General features: G+C 47.4%; 1 pseudogene; it reads right to left on the reverse strand.

Annotated features, from left to right (window-relative positions):
• Nucleotides 1-676: 676 nt before the first annotated feature.
• On the reverse strand, nt 677-1,255 carry LOC146184562 (uncharacterized; annotated as a pseudogene).
• Between the last annotated feature and the right edge of the window lie 16,637 nt (nt 1,256-17,892).

Below are 17,892 nucleotides of genomic sequence, written 5' to 3' on the forward strand. Positions count from 1 at the left end.
CACTTGATGGTAGAAATGATTGCTCAAATGGTTCTTGCACTTTGGCTTGCAGCTGTCTTAGGGCACTGTAGACTTCGACAGCTGTCTTCGTGTCTCCTTCGATTTGGAGCACAGTAGCTTCAAACATAGCAGCTCGACTGTGCAGAAAATAGAGCCAGAGCTCTCCACACGGGTCTTCGAAAAATGACTTAATAATGAGGGAAGGGCACTTGTCTATCGACAAAAAATATGCCTTTAGAGCAGGAAAGAGCTTTAGGACCCTCTCAATGGCTGGCATCAATGCCAACCACTGGTCGCACTATATCTCAGAAGCCGCTGGTACTCCACTGATTCGAAGTCTCAAAACTCATTGAAAGACTCCACCCCGACAGTGTAGATGTAAAAATACGAGTAGATTTTCGCAATCGCAGCCTCAACATCCAATGGCAGGCAATCGGCAGCAGTCTGCACGGTGTTGTGTACTATGTGCGCAGCGCAGCCAATTCCAATGATCTTGTGATCCATAGAACCTTGTAACCTCGAGAAAACATTGTTCTTCCCATTTCGTGCAGCATCACCAAAGTTGCAATTAGCGTTGTTGGCGCTGAAAGCAACCAGTTTTGATGTGACTTGGTTGGCTTCGAGTGCATCCATAATATACGGACTTACCATGGCTGAAGTCTCACCTGGCAAGTTGCTAATCTGAAGGAGCTTCGTCTGCACTCCTACAGAAGCGGTGAAGTAACGCACCATTATCGGCAGCACCTTCAAATCCTTGTGGTTAGTCGCATCACAGAAAACTGATATGAATTTAGCCTTTTGTAGGTCAGTCCTCAATTCTTCCTCTGCAGATGGGGCAAGCACATTCAAAGCAATTGCTTCTGCCTTTGTGCGAGCACAGCAAAATTTTTTTATTGAACAATTTCTGCACGAACTTTGAAGTGCAGTCCATTGATCGGAAGCTGTGGTTGTGAGCGATCGTGTGGAAGGTGAATACAGCCGCTGAAGCAGCGAGTTGGAGCTCCTTTTCCCCAGCACATTCCGGTCTGAAGAACCGGGTGACTGCACTGGAACTAGCAGCAGCCGATACGCTCTGCTTGTGCTTGACCGAGCTGATGTCTTTTGTTATGTCCGAATGTCCACCGTGAGCAACCGAAAAGTCTGCCCCACATGCATCACACCGCACATCCACCTCTGACTTAGTCGTCTTGATGAATGGATACTCTCTTCCCAGCTGCTCAGTAAATTTGCACTTGCGTTTCAGCATTTTTGCTCACAATACGACGAAACTTCAAGCCGAAAACTCAAGAACAAAGCCACCATAATGCGCCGTCGACAAAGGCGGTCGAGACGTTTGACTTTAATTATGGCTATCGCTCGCTGTACAACGCAAGCCAAGCCTTCGAGCCGTAAGCAGCACTAGCACGGACACTAGCACAGAAGCAAGCCTTGTGCCGGTCCAGTCTATCCCACGGACAGATGGTGCTGCCACACTGTGATAGTTAGGAAGCCTACATGTTTGCACTGCCGCCCGGCGGCGCACATGTAGGCTTCCTAGTGATAGTCAAAGCACAAAGCTTCGTTGGCTTCGTCGCTTCGTTTGGGCACGGCTGGTCTCGAGGGAGAGAGCAAGAAGAGAGAAACGCGCTCTCCCTCGAGACCGGCCATGGTTCGGGAAAGCCAAAGCGGGACAAAACGCCATCCCAGAAGCACCTCGGTGGGACACCGGGACCATGGCTGCAAAAGCGGGACTGTCCCGCCTAAATCGGGATGTCTGGTCACTTTAGCCGAATGCGTAGAATGAATATGTGCATCATTTATTTAATTTCATATCAACTGTACGTATGCTGACAGAAGCAGCGCCGGCAAACTGGGTTCTTTTGTAGTGATAAAGCAAGCATGCAAGATTACAATGTTAGCACAGAACACTACTGTAAACTGTTGGCTATGTAAAGTGTGTGTGTGTGTGAGGGATACTTCGCCGCATCTTTTCATTTTCTGTTTCACGTACAGCTAATAAAAAAGAGAAATGATATCTGCTGTTCTCTGTGCTATTTCTTGCTGCGGTCGGGTACACTTGCTCGCGAGCGCCTGCGCCCTCGAGAGCGCTATGCTTGTGGTTTTTCTTTCCATCACTGTTCCTGCCGCTACCTGCCGTGAGCCGGTCGCGCCGCGGCTGAACGATGATGCGGTAGAAAATCCACGGGCAGAGTGTTCTCTCGGGCGCGGGCGCACGCGAGCGCGCGACCCGCGCTGCTTGAAGCAACCTACCGACACCCCCTTCAGCGCACCGTTTTTTTGGACCAGTCCGCTATACGGCCTCCCCCATCAAGTCCATTTTTTACGCGCCCCCTCCCGCTATAATCCTATAGTTTGGCGCTAGCGTCTGTAATTCGTGGCCGCTGGGAGGTATAGGGAGTTTCACTGGTTTCACACCCCTGGCGATAGCGCGCTGTGCCGGCTGCATTTGGCGAAGGCGCCTCCCGGAAAGGTCACTCGTTGCGAAGAACGCCGATGAGGCAAGAAAAGCAAAGACCGCGTCACCGTTGTTTGTATCAACATGGATGGGTCAGATAAAAGGCGGCTAACTGTTATTGGTAAATCTGCTCGCCCCAGGTGCCTGCGCAACGCCCGCAATGTCCAAGCAGACTATCGCTCGAACAAAAAGGCGTGGATGACGTCGTCACTCTTTGAAGCATGGCTGAAGGCCTTCGACAAAGACATGGCAGAGCAGCGCAGGAAAGTGCTCCTTATATTGGACAACTGCTCTGCTCATAAGGTGTCTGTACCACTTGAAGCGGTGCGCCTAGTTTTTTTGCCGCCAAACTCGACCTCAGTGCTGCAGCCATTAGACAGGGGCAACATTCGCTCACTAAAATGCTGCTACCGAAAGCGATTGGTTACGCAGCTCGTATTTGACATAGACAGGGGCATATCAACGGCCATAAACCTCAAAACTACGCTGGACATGCTGTACGGTGCATGGAACGAAGTGGCACAGTCGACAATAAGAAATTGCTTTGTTGATGTTGGCCTAGCCCCATCCACCAGCGAGACTGAGCCCAACGACGCCCACGATTCTGAAGGTGAAGCGGACAATTTCGACGAGACGACATGGCGTCAACTGGCGGTTCCGAATGTTACGTTCGAGGACTTTATTGCTGCCGATGACAACTTGGCTGTGGCGCCCGAATTGACCGACCAAGAAATTGTCGATCAGCTGCTTCCTACAGATGATGCTACGAGCAGCGATGAAAGTGAAGAAGAAGGCGAAGAGCGAGCTCTCAGCAGCACCGAGGCCGCCGATATTGCCGATATGGCGAGGAAATTGAGAAGGTACCTTGAGAACCTACCTGTGGCCAAATCAGCTGACATTGGGAAAGCACTGCACAGTGTCGATTTCGTTGAGAAATTTATTCTATCGAATAGTGTGAAATGCCGCCAAATGAAGATTACGTCGTTTTTTAAATAAATCAGTTCTGCGTGGCCTAAATCCCGATTTGTGTGCTCATTTTCGCTTGGCAGTGCAAAATGAAAGGTAAAGTTTCGCGTGTTTATACCACGCTTTAAAGAAAAAAAAAATGCTTTTTTTTTCAGCTCTGTGCTTTCCATTTTAGGGTAGCTTTACTTGGGTTTATGAACATAATTTTTTTTTTGTAGGAATTTGTGTGTACTTTTACAACGAATATCGGATATAACGAACAAATTTCCGCGCAAAATGAAGTCTCATAATGTCAAGCGTCTGCACCGGCTTCTCCATCCAACAACTTGGTGACTTTTTGACAATTTGTGTTTTGCCATCGTCCCACTTGCTCGTTCTACTCTCGTCCCGTCCATGTCTGTACATAAAAGTATTCGTTGTTAGCTTGGTCAGTCTGGTCGTCTATTTAGATTGCTGTTTCTGAATAAGCCACAGAATAAGGTGGCCAGAAGATTTAAAGAAAAGAACCTCACAATTTTGAATGTATTAAGAACACTTTCAAGACTTTGCAAGGCAACTTGTGAGAGCTATGGGTCTATAACTGCTGGGGGCCGTTGGTGGCTTTCCTGGTTTCATGAAAGGCACAATAATAGCTTTTTTCCAGGCCTCAGGAATACTCCCGGATACCCATACTTTGTCGAAAAATTTCAGAAGTGCTTCTAAAGCAGGTATAGAAAGATGTGCAAGCATCTGATAGTGAATTTGATCTGGGCCAGGTGCAGTCTTCTTGCCGGCAGATAGAACCGTGTTTATTTCTTGTAGTGTTATTAACTTGTTATATGCTTCATTTGTACTTCCACTTGTTGGCAGTTTTTGTTTTTCGGCCTTGTTTTTGTATGTTATGAAAGATTTTAGGTAGTGTAGAGAGCTTGAAATTGTAGAAAAATGCTTGCCTAGAATATCTGCCTGTTCCTGTAAGTTTGTTTGGGTGCCAGGAGATGTTAGAAAGGGGACTGTGTACGGGGAGAAGTTACCATCCAGTTTGTGAACAAGCTCCCACATTTTTTTTTGATGTGATTGAGCTATTTGTTGATGATATGTATTTTTGCCAAGAAGCCTTCTCAGCGTTGCGGCGGACGTACCGTGCCCTAGCTTTCGCCTGTTTGAATTTTACAAGGTTTTCGTTTGTAGGGTACCTGCGAAAGGTTCCCCAAGCTTTGTTTTGTTTCTTTTTTGCATCTCTGCACTCCTGAGAATACCAGACTTTGCGATTTTTCAGTACCACTCCTGAAGACTGTGGTATAGCTACAAGTGCTACGTCAATGATGCAGGCCGTAAATTTTTCATTTAACTCGTCAACACTGAGGTTTTCGGAAAAGACCTTTTCCAGGCTGGCTTCAGACTGAAATAGAGCCCAGTTCGCAAGGTGCAGCTTCCACTGCTTGTGTTTGTTTAGAGTGATGGAGGGTGAGGGTGTTAGGCTGATAATGACAGGCAAATGATCACTTCCTAGAGGATTGTCAAAGACGTCCCATTTAAAATCAGTAAAAAGTGATGGGGAGCTAAATGATAAATCTAAAACGCTCATTTTCCCCGTGCTTGGGGAGCAGTATGTATGCTTTCCTGTATTTAGCAGGCAGACATCATTGCATAATATAAAATCATCTATTATACGGCCTCTAGTGTCTGTCTGATCCCTTCTCCAAAAAGTGGAGTGCGCATTAAAATCTCCAACAACCAGATATGGTTCTGGCAGTTGTTCTTAGAGTGATGGAGGGTGAGGGTGTTAGGCTGATAATGACAGGCAAATGATCACTTCCTAGAGGATTGTCAAAGACGTCCCATTTAAAATCAGTAAAAAGTGATGGGGAGCTAAATGATAAATCTAAAACGCTCATTTTCCCCGTGCTTGGGGAGCAGTATGTATGCTTTCCTGTATTTAGCAGGCAGACATCATTGCATAATATAAAATCATCTATTATACGGCCTCTAGTGTCTGTCTGATCCCTTCTCCAAAAAGTGGAGTGCGCATTAAAATCTCCAACAACCAGATATGGTTCTGGCAGTTGTTCTAAAAGCTCTTCCAGATCATGAAGGGTTACAATTAGGTGCGGTTGGAGATACAGTGAGCATATAGTTATTGTTTTATAATGAATGATAGAGACAGCAACAGCTTCGAACTTGGTTTTGAGGCTAATCTCACGTGTTGCAGCTCCATTCTGTACTACAATAGCGACACTTCCAGATAGCCTATTTGCTTCTTTTCAGTCGCAGCGAAAGACATTGTGCCCTTTTAAAATGTTTTGATGTGGTCCTAAGTTAGTTTCCTGTAGGCAAAGGGCTACAGGAGAAAATGAATGTAAAATGTCTTTTATATCGTTGTAGTTGTTTATGAGACCTCGGCAGTTCCAGTGTATGAGAAACGCCCTTTTTTTTTTTATGGAATGTACCTGAATTTAGGCTTCAGGTTTGTCTGGTCCTGTTATAAGAGTTTTTTCTCTCAGTTTTCTTTCCAGAGAGTTATGCCGCCGCTGCAGTGTGGACGAAGAAGGGGTTGTGTCCATTGCCTCGGGGGCTTTGGATGTTTGGGGAGAATTAGGAGTGTTGGATGCAGGCTTCTCTTCTGGGGGAGGAGCCTTTTGGGCTGCTGGCTCTGGGGCCAGTGTGCCCTGTTTCTGAGATGGCAGGGCAGCTTTCGCTGCTTCTGCCTGGGGCGTGGATGGCCCTGCCTGAGGCTTACCCTCGGCGGAGACCAAATCCTGTTGTGGTGTGCTGCCCCCACGCTCCACCACATTGGAATAGTTCGGTTTGGCTGTGAACAAAAAAGTGCCCTGTTTAACAAGATATCGCTGTCGTGCCTCTTTAAACGTTATGTTTTCCTTGACTTTTATGGTAATGATGTCCTTTTCCTTCTTCCAAGAAGGACATGACCGTGAGTATGCGGCGTGTTCACCTGCACAGTTCGCGCAGTGTGGCACAGCTTCATACTCGTCAGATTTATGTGCATTTGAGGCACATTTTGCGCACATTTGTCGGCCACGGCAGCTCTGGGAGCCATGACCGAATCTTTCGCAGTTGAAACATCTAGGGTTTGGGATGTAGGGCCGGATGTCTACTTTGATGTAACAGACTTCAATGGATTCAGGGAGTTTGCTAGAGTTGAAAGTCAGAACTATGTGCTTTGTTGGTATTTCTTGGTTCTTTCTGATTTTGATCCTGTGTACACTGATTACATTTTGCTTGGAAAGACCTTCTAGAAGTTCTTTTTTGGTGAGTGACAGGAAGTCGTTCTCTGAGATCACGCCTTGGACTGTGTTCAAGGATCTGTAAGCACTGACTGTTACTGGGATATCCCCAAATGTGGCAAGTTGCTGAAGGTTGCTGTACTGGTGTTTGCTTTGGAGCTCAAGCAGGAGATCCCCGCTAGCCAGTTTATTAACTTTGTATCCGGGGCCTAGTATGGTTGTGAGAGACCTAGATACTGCAAAAGGGGATATTAGCCGAGCTTGTTTGGCAGGGCTTTCACTGTGGATCACGATATTTAGGGAAGGTTTCATGCTTCGCTGAAAAGAACTGGGCTGATACATCGGTCCGCCTTTTCTTGGAAAGGCGATCAGTTTGTTTGGAGGAAGAAGCCATAAATAATGTATGATGTTCGGCCGCGGCGCCAGCCACCCATCATGGAGCCCAACGAGGGGACGGGGCAGGAATTTGCAGGCAAGTCCTGTCCACGTCAGATGTACACCGTAACTATAACCTAATATGGCGTAACTCAGGGTAGTCAGCCACACGAGGTTAACCCTCGCTGCCTGGAAGTAAGGAAAAACCAAGAAGAGAGTAGAGGACAGGAGAGTTGTAGGATAGAAGATAGGAACGTGAAAGATGGAGGGGAGGATAGGAAAAGGCGACTGCCGGTTTCCCCCGGGTGGGTCAGCCTGGAGGTGCCACCTATGGGAAGCATGGGCCTAAGTGGTGAGTTGCCTCCGCCGAGGGGCCTTAAAGGTCCAAACACTTGGCATTGGCTCAACCACCAGGATCCCCATTTCCCCAGACACGACGATGCAACGCACGGCTAAGCGTGGGTGCTCGGGGTCCGTGGTGTCGCACAAAACACACAAACACCTGCTTTAACAGGTGCCCCCTGCGGGGAGAACACGACTTGCAAAAGAAATGATTCAGAGTATATACGTGGCAGCAACTGCCCCTACCGTTTAACTGCTCTCGTCTACCGCTAGTTCACATGATTGTTGTTGCTATAGTGATGGCGATCACCGCGCTGCTTGCTTTTTTTTACTAGTGCGAGATTTTTTTTCTGTGAGTTGTGTGAGGTGCATCGAAAAGGAGTTACGCCTTAATTTGGACCACTCCAGTTTTCTTTTCTCCCATCCATATCACTGAATAATGCCGTTTCTTCGTTTAACCTTCATGGCGTGCCATGAAAACAAAGTAGGGATTGAAGCTGTCAACCATTTGACACTATCTACAGAGCAATATCGTTTGTAGCGAGCCTTACCGTGCTTAGCAGTGAGGTTTGCTACTGCGGCTATTGCAGTAGAAGCAAGAATGAGCGCACACGTCTTCCAACTTTACTTTGTCTAAAAGTACCCAGCCCTATACATGTATGCATCACATTTGCTGTATGCCCATTGATTGGTGCATTCTACTACTTCCCTGAATTGCTGCTGGCAAATAATGTTTCTTGTTTTGCAATATGGCAAAAAAAAAAAAAAAAAAATCCCATGCATCACAGCTCCACACTGAAAACATTTGTGTTCTTTCAGGTGTCAACTGACTGGACGCCCCATAAATTCGGACTTTGCAAAATATGCTCGGCAGCTATAGAAAGAAAACCGCCATTTAACATTAGACAGCCCGTATAAGTTCGCTACTTTTTCGCAAAACGATTTCGTGAAGAATGTCGCTAGTGTCGAATATTGCATGAGAATGCAGTGCAATTAGTTTTTTCATTCAATATCTTCACAAGCAAAGAAAGCCATTAGACCCCGTTCGCCCCCCCCCCCCCCCCCCCTGTTTCACTACTGAGCTCATCCCTGACATGGACAATGAAAAAACAATTGAAATATTTCAATTCCGTCATGAATTATTGAAAGAAAAAGAAAAAATGCGGTATTGGAGAGGAGAAAGGCACTGCTGCAAAAACTGCGCATTGCACAAAGCACTGCTCGAATATGCGTCCACGAAGGAGCTTGACATTGTGTCTGGGTATAAGGCAGACCTCTGCTTTGTGACTTCGCAGGCAACAGTATCTGCTATAAGTTGATTTTCATGAAATAGAACAACGATGTGATGGCAACAGGAGCTACATATCTGAGGAGGATCAGCGCGCACGGAATCACATTGTTGACCTGTCACGTTTCGCTGGCAAATTCACATGGTTGGGGGTTTTACCCAGTAGCATATAGAACATGGGATTACTATATGGTTGATTACGCACTAACGAGATACATCAGTTGCTTAATGTTCAGACAGAGGATGGGAACAGAAGTGCGCCCTCCTCACTGGGAACTGTGAAGGTCCGTCAGAGTGCAGTGTTTATTAGGCATCTGTCCAATAGTTAAAAAAAAAAAAAAACAAGAAACAACATTAAGCTCCTTCGTGTAGGCGTAATGACATCACAGACATGTTTTACACCCGGAAGCAATATCAATATGTTTTGCACTTTCATGGACGCGTATTTGAGTAGCGTATCAAGGAATGCCCCGGAGCAACAACGAAGGTTTTGCCATTTGTAGCTACGCTGTTACCACCGTTCGCAAGAAGTTTTGACAGTGCAGTATCGCTTCACAAAGTAAAATTGGAATGTAGGCAGCGTGGACAAGTCAATCGTCTATTATTCTGTCATTTTTTGCTCTGAATGCGAACAAATACACGGAAATCACAGCAAAAAGCAGACGCAGCTAACGCGACGGCAGGAGCCGTAAGCGCAGCCAGCCGACGCACTCAACCCTTGAACACGGCGTTGCGTAGCGCGGTTCGCTGAAGGTCCAATAGATGGCGGCAATTTTGCATAAGGTCTATAGGTGAGAAGTACAGTAAAAGCTCGTTAATTCAAACTCGAAGGGGCCGAGGAAATTGTTCGAATTAAGCGGATTTCGAATTAACAGTCGGGCACTGGAATGAGCGCCATCCTGGCCCACCGTGCTGGCCGAGCCCACATGTTGACTCATTACCATGAGTAAAGAGGGCTAGGCGCTACTGCACGTTTACGGAGGGCGATTCCGATAATTTTTGCAATCGAGCCGTAACGGCGAATGAACGGGACTAATCGGTCAGTCATGCGCTGCAAACAAGAACCGGAATGCATTCGTGTGAGTAGCGAGCTTCAAAACATGTTTATTTACACGGAAAAATAATCGGTAATGTGTGTTTGCTTGCGTTTCTTGTGCCGCGACTCCACAAGCATCGACTGCAGCTTGCCCAAGAGTTCCAGCGCAGGATCCGAATTCTCATCGGCGGAGAAGTATCGTGCAGCGAGATCGAGCGCCGACGCTACTTCACATGCACTAGGGGGTGGCACCGGATCGCCGCCTTCGTCGGACTCTTCATCGCTTTCAGCCGTGTTCGCCACCCGTGAGCCCTGTGGAGCACATGCAGCTGCGATTATATCCTCATCACTCAAAGGCCCAGACGTCTCCACACCGTTGTCAACGTCAACGTAGGCTTCAAAGGCGACACCCTCCGACAAAGCCGCGTAGCCACGGTCGAGCACGACGAAGTCATCATCAGACGAAGCCTCCACTACCTCCGCGCTGCATGCTTCTGGGGCGTCACCGAAGCCACACTTGCGGAAACAAGTTTTGATAGTTTCCGGCTTGACGGTATTCCACGATGATGCCAGCATGTGGACAGCTCCAAGCAAATCGATGTCGTAAGACTTGCCACTGCCCAAACAAAGAAGAAGTCTCTCTAGGAGGTGGCGCCTGTAAAGCGTTTTTAAGTTCTGTATAACTCCAAGATCTATAGGCTGGAGCACAGAAGTCGTGTTTTTAGGCAAAAATGCCAAGCGGATTGCTGTCAGTCCACTCACGTCACAATGAGCTGCACAGTTGTCCACGAACATGAGAACATTCCTGTTCTGTGCAGCGAATTTCCTGTCTAGCTTGCACAGCCAGTCGGTGAAAATTTCCCGTGTCATCCACGACTTTTTGTTTGCGGTGTAATCAACAGTAAGCGTCTTAATGCCTTTAAAACAGCGAGGCTTCTCTGCCTTGCCGATCACCAGCAAGCGGCATCGTTCCGTGCCCGTCGCATTTGCGCACATCATGACGGTGATTCTTTCTTCGAAGTGTCTAAAGGTACGTCCGACGTACCCATTCTATTCTCGTAAGGATACGGCGGATGTCGATATACAGGCTGAACTATATGCACGTCGAACGCGTATGTTCATTCCACAAGTTGCTACGCTATGATATCAGCCGCGACTCCTGATGAGGTGCTACAAAGAGTTCATCCATTCTAACATAGATCACGCTCTTCACTCAGGATTATGTGCGGCAAGCATTGCTTGTCACGCACATAGCTGCAGGCGATGCGACGTATTGCACCAGCTCCGCCAGCTGGCACCGAGACACGCACATTCATGAGTTTTCGCGTCGAACTAAACTATAACCTTGATCTGCCCGTAATGCAAGCAAGCTATTCCTAGCATTTACGCTGTCTTAGATCCTGCAACGACCTCCGAAGATCGAGCGCCGGCACAACACACACACCTCGCCGTGCAGAACATTCGGCCGTACAAAGTGTGTATACGCGTCCTGTATGTCAAATGCCATTATGCTCGTTGCTCACATATGCAGACAGAAATAGGATGTTTCTAGTTAAATCCTTCCTTTAGATTCTATCTCAGAGCCGTGAAAAAAGACATGCCGAATCTACTTGAGGCCTACGCTGCTACAGCGGCAAGCTGCACGTCGACTCGTCGAGACGAACACCGAGGCGAAGACCCGCTTCACCGCAATACATGAGTGCACAACCGGAAAGCCAGAAGCGCGAATGATCCACTTCCTTACAAACAGCAATGCTTTTTTTGGTATTTAGGGGAAGTCTAGACAAGTACTCAGCCTGCATCTCTTTCTTGTCGTTGAAGTTTGCGTACATGCAGTTTAAACGCCGGCATGCTCGAGGTTAGCGTGACCCGAGTGAACGGCCGCAGCTTGAAACAAGCGCGGGAGATATGCATGCGTCGCCTGACTTCGGTACACGGTAGAAAATGTGCGCTGCACCTTTGGAACTCCTTGGAAGTCATAGCAATAAACGAGACCCATTATCATGAGCTATCTAAGGTATGCATATATATGTCCATCGCTCAGTGGAATGATGCCAGCATGCTGTTAGAACAGATCTTGTAACAACAACCATTGTCTCAGGTGGTCCTTTAAAGGGCATTGGAGTGCCATGTAACTGCAGGCACCGACAGAACTCTTGATTATGCTATGTGATGATGCCGCCCTTGCATGCATATAGGTATACATTTCAGAATCTGCAGTGCACCACTTGACGATTTGCCACCAATGTTTGTGCAAAAATGTCTTTTTCATGCATATTAGCCACCATGATTAACAGACAGACCCTGTGCACAAGCCAAAATGACCACGAGCCAATTGTCACGAGGCCACACGACATGGCAGGAGCTGTTAACTCGAGCTTACAAACAAATGCGTTTACATTTTTTTAGCCTCCACCAAAGTGCGGCTGCCATCACTGGGATTAAATATCACGACCTTGGGGCAAGTAGCTGAATGCGTCACTGAGATGTCGCAGTGTGTAAGTACATGCTATACACGTCAACCTTTCCAGGGCCCGTATTCAGAGTTTGCGTCGCTATCTCCTTGACCTCGAGTCACCTGATTGGTGGAAACGCCAGAACATGATTTTGCTACCTCTTCCGGTTCCGTAGTGGCACCGCCCGGTTCCGGTTTCGACCAATCAGATGACTCGAGGTCACGTGAGATAGCAACACTTCGATAACAATGCGGAATACGGGCCCTGCATTCCAGCTGTCACATGCATGGCAGATATTTATGTTCAGCTTTGGACTGAGAAGTTTAAAAGTGAATTATTTGCATTTGTCTAGCACCAAAAAGCAAAAGAAATTAAGATAAAAACTAAAAAAAAAAAGAATATATAATACAGTGGAAAAGCACTAGTCATTAACACATAAACCATATTCGTTCCTTTATTAATGATAAAGTAGCCATCAACACTAGTACAAAGCCTGAACATTTAGGAAGATGCTGTGCCAGGCAGCTAATATTTCCCAGAAGCCGGAACCATTTCACCTGTAATAATATCTCGACAGTGTGGGCTGGGCACTTATTTTTCTGTCTACTCCAACATGCAAAAACTATCATGTGCATTCCCAACAACTTTGTGCAAGGCCAGGTTAAAGTATTGCCATTTAATTTTTTTTTTCGAGGCTTCAAAACGCACTAATGTAAACAATAGGCGTGTACTTTGTAGAAACACCACATTTTCCAGGTTTTGAGCTCTGTAGTGCAGTCTGATAACAAATTGTCGATGACTTATTGTCGTCGACTGTTGCACAGCGCGTGTGAATCTCATTACGCCACGTTTTTGGACTTACCACTGCACCTAATAAACACTGGCATGCAGTCGGAACATCGGCGATCATAAATGGACACGCTGATGTTCGTCAGGACATCGGCGCACGCATCACATCACGGCACTCTCGTAGTCTCACACAGCACTTTCGTTACGACGTAGCACGGACATCATAGCTTCTCACAGAAAGCACAAATCGGCGCCTACACCTCCATTCGCACAACAGGATGACGCGACGCTAGGGCTAGAGGTACATCGGCGGTACCCAGCTTTTTCAGCGCCTCTTGTATATGTATGTAGAACTTGCAGCACCGCAAAGCACATATACGAGCAGAAAGCGACGCGTTACGCGACGCATCTCATCGCAGATTGAAGTGAGGAAACTTTGAAGAATCAAAACTACATAACTACCGTCGTACACGATAATCCACATGATAACGAGGACCAAATGAGCGGGCGTACGGGCCGTGGACTGGCCGTCAACATCGCGATTACATGCGCTTGCGCTCTGGTCGTGCTTGCCACCCTGCCGCTGTCCAACTCACGTAAATCTATCATCATGCCGTCACATAGTCTATCACCCATTCTAGGCACTATTCTTGCCACTGTACTGTTCTTCGTAATTTCACATTTCACGTATGCTTGGATCCACCGCACACCTCGTATCAACTTCGACTTGGCTACATTTGGCTATCGCTACCAAGTAACCACTACAACTGCTACAACACTACAATCTACACATCCGGCTTTTCCGACGTATCCCAAGTCCAAAAGGCCCATCCCCATCCATCTACCTTGCATATCCCGGATAAAAATGCATAGGGTCCGTCGGACGTTAAACTTGAACCCCACCGACCGGGTCCGTCCGCCGTACCTCTGAAAAATATTTCCCGGATCCATCCGACGTATCTCGAAGAAAAACGCACCGGGTCCGTCGGACGTACCTTTAGCCACAGCTTTCTTTCTTTGTTTCTCTTTCCGCCAGCACAAGTGTCGCCTTTGTAAGTGACGGTCTTGTTGGGGAGCAATTTGAAATACAGCGCCGTCTCGTCAGCATTAAATACATCGCTGAGCGCATAATCAGCGAGGAGTTCCTTCAGTTCACTGGAGACCCACTGTTCACACGTTTCCTTGTCGACTTCAGCTGACTCCCCACAAACGTTTCTAAATGTCAGCCCGTGACGCGCCTTGAAACGCGACAGCCAGCCTTCCGACGCGCCGAACTCGCTGATGCCCATTTGGCTGGCAAAGACTGCAGCCTTCGCAGCAATTATGGGCCCGCTTAACGGAATGTTCCGGCTGCGAACTTCTTTTATCCATGCCATTACGGCACTCTCCACTTCGGGATGGGCCGACGTCCGTAGCCTTTTGCGAGAGGGCTCCATAACGTCTTTACGAAAGGCAGCACTGATCGATTCCTTGTTCCTGAGATACGTTGACAGCGTGCTCTTCTTGATGTCGTACTTTTTGGCTATATCTGTCTTGGATAGCACACCACGTTCCACCTCACTCAAAATCTCCATTTTCGTATTGAGGTCCTTTGCCGTGTATTTACCGCGGTTTGCCATGGCTGTCACAATTGATGAGTCGTCGCTGGCAAAGCGGCGAGGCAACGAAAACGGTAAAACTTGGACCACCGCGGCACGAACAAATGCACGACACCGACAACTGCGTTGTGCACACAACGTGACCGCAGGACAAAAAGAAAAAAGGATTGTCAAAAGCGCACCCAGCAACCGCGGTGCAACCAAAACCTGCAACGGCTTGCGCCGGACCGTTGGTGTGATGGAGCCTGGCGGCACCCGGCAGCGAAAACCTGCTACGGCATCCACCGGAATGCTTGCTGTGACTGTCGAGTGCGCACCTCGTCTCGCGCGCGCGGGCAGATTTGAAAGATTTTGTTTTTGCGTCTTTAGTAATCTTTCTGCGCATTGTACACGGTATGGGCCGACTTCTGTCTGCGAGGAGCTGTGTGAGCCACGGGCTCCTAGTTCGAATTAACCTTTGTGGATACTGGCATGTTCGAATTATCGGGCGTTTTCTCCTATTGAAATACATAAGGCCATGCCGGGACCCGAGCGTCAGTTTGAATTAACTGCAAGTTCGAATTAACGAGGTTTTACTGTACTACTTTTTTTACGACAGTTGTCCACCCTTCCACCCATCAGTCATCAAATAAAGCATGCAGTCAGCCGCAGTCAAGACGCGAGCTTTTAGCATGGTTCGCTTCATAAGGCGTTTACTGCTACACATGTTCCAATAATTTTATGGCATTCTACAGCGCCCACTCCAATCACTGCGTGATAAAGGGAAGACAAGGCCCATCTATGGGAGTCACTGAGCAACCACACCAGCCGAGCAGACCACCACCTGCACTCCTGTCTAAGCCGCTGGCACTCTGCCAAGTTCGCCGCCCATTCACCTCATCACTGGAGCTAACGCACACAAAACACACACAGTGAAGTCTTCGCTGCACCTAAGCTTGGTGCCCTGCCAAGAAATACACTGCACTACAACGGCACGCAAGGAAGGAATGTGCTAACGACGAGCTTTTTGTTGCGAAAGCAACACTACGTTAATTCTGAGTGATTTCGCGGAGCCCCGGAGAACCCCAACTGCGCATGTGCGAGGGGCGAGTGACGTCAAAAGAGCACAGCTGGACAGCTGCGTCAGGGCCGCCGCCGACTCCTCCGCTGCATGGCTAACTCAGAGGTGCCGCTTTCGCCTAGCCAGCTGCGCATGCGCCAGGAGGGAGTGACGTCACACGGTGCACAGCTGGCGCGCCAAGGCCACAGCCGTTTCCTCTGCGGTGTCTCTTAAGAGGAGAATGGCGAAAGCCTACCCTTCCTCTCCTGTCATTTGCTTCTCATCGTTTGCCTCTTATCGGCGTTCATTGCAGTGCTACATATAATTATAATTGGTTTACAGGAAAGGAAAGGCGCGCAGTATCAGTCACACTTTCTCCGGCAAGTGTGTTTGGACGGTACACCCCCACTACTGTCACGTGGAGTTCCACAGATGCATTCAAGTCTCATCCAGAATGCTGATGGCACCCCAGACTGTAGCGCTCCGTATGGCCCCAGCGGCTGTCACGCTTGGAGGGCCACCCCTCTCTATGGAAAGCACGCCTCGTTCATCACACATCTTCTTCTAGCCACCCTACCAAAGTGGAGGGCTACGGAGTAATTTCGACCACCTGGGGATCTTTAATGTGCACAGACATTGCACAGCACACGGACGCTCCTCCGTTTTACCTCCATTAAAACACCGCCGGTAATCGGGTTCAAGCCCGGGTACTCTGCCTAGAACACCGGTGAACTTTGATGCGTTCAATGGAACACTGGTTGAGTTCGATGCAACGCTCGGTCGCCTGCAGCCAAAGCTTTCGCTCCACATTCGGTTCAGCAGCGTTGAAACTCTCAAATTTTTTTTAAAAATTTTTTGACGGCAAAAATGGAAGGCAAGTTAATTACGTGTAAATATGGTACGTGTATGTAAGGCCTAAACAAATTCCGCGTAAAGGTTACCGTGCCAGCATTGGTGGTATGCTCGCTCTTTGCTCGCATGAAAAAAATTATGCGTTCATGTCCGTTTGCTATCACCCATTATCCTGCTAATGTACAAAACATCCGGTGCCCTTGTCAGTGCTATTATTGCTAAAATTTCTTATTTCCTGAATTCGTAATATACAAGTTCCCATCTACTAGCAGTGTTCCACTAACTTTTTACTTTATTTGCGCAGCTAGAGCATGGCAAACTTGATGTAACAAAATTCGTGATTTAACGAAAATTTCGACTGCAATTAGGACTTCGTTATATCGAGGTTCGACTGTATATCTGAAAATAGTACCTTGGTGGGCCATCAAGGTCAGCGCTGCAGACTGCAATAGTGAGGGTGCGAAAACTGAGCGACCTGCTATGAAAATTTATAGAAAAAAAGGAAGCAAATCCTCAACAACAAATGAGGGAGAGAGGTTCTTTACGCAAGCGGAAACTAGTTATCCACGTGAGCTTTCCATGTTTTTGCGATTTTTTATTATCCAAACCCACATAAAAATATTACCACATTAGCCTTACAAAAATGTGTTGCCTCTACAATGATAATAATTTCATCAGTTTTGACAGCACTGAGCTAAGCCCATCTAGCCATATCGACAACCACAAACTTTGCACGATAGTGTTTTCCTTGATACATACGTGGACTGATGCCTTAGTTATCACAATGGGTTGATTTAAGAGGAAGCAGGGAAGTGGAGGGAGGCACTGAAATAATACAAATATGCTTTATGATAAGCGTCATATCGAAATGTCGCTGTATATGCAATTATAGACACGCCGTTTTTCAAAAGAAATATATGGAAGAATGACACAATGACCGTGAACAACATTTAGCATACACCAGGCTAATGTCTGCCTGCAGAAAAAAAAGAGCAATTATCGCAGATCAAGTTAGAACAGTGAAGCTATTTACTTGGCACTGCGTGGGATTTCTTAAAATACATTTTTTTGCCTTGCATACTCCTCCTCACAAGTGTTTATCACTCCCTTTGCTTATTCCTGCCACATCCTGCACAATCTGATATTTTGGGTAGTCAAGTTAGCCTAAATTTTTGCTAACCCAAGCAGAGCGTGTACACATTCCATACAGCGATTAACAAGGCCCTGCCATTTGCTCCTAAACCTGCTGTACAAGCACACAACCATGCACTCTGCACAAGCACGGATGTTTAGTCTGCCCCTGAGGCTTCACTCCCATCTTTCATACATACCATCATCGCAGTCTCATGCAGAAAAACGCACATCACCAAGAGCCTCCCATGAGTGGTTCATTTTGAGCCAGCACTGAGGCGGATGCACCAACGAGAGCTGGCTGACAATATCGTGCAGCACGGGCAGCATCCTCCAGCTCT

Source organism: Amblyomma maculatum, chromosome 7 (genome assembly GCF_055883805.1).
Source record: "Amblyomma maculatum isolate TAMU_Amacu chromosome 7, ASM5588380v1, whole genome shotgun sequence".
In the NCBI taxonomy this organism is placed as follows: Eukaryota; Metazoa; Arthropoda; class Arachnida; order Ixodida; family Ixodidae; genus Amblyomma; species Amblyomma maculatum.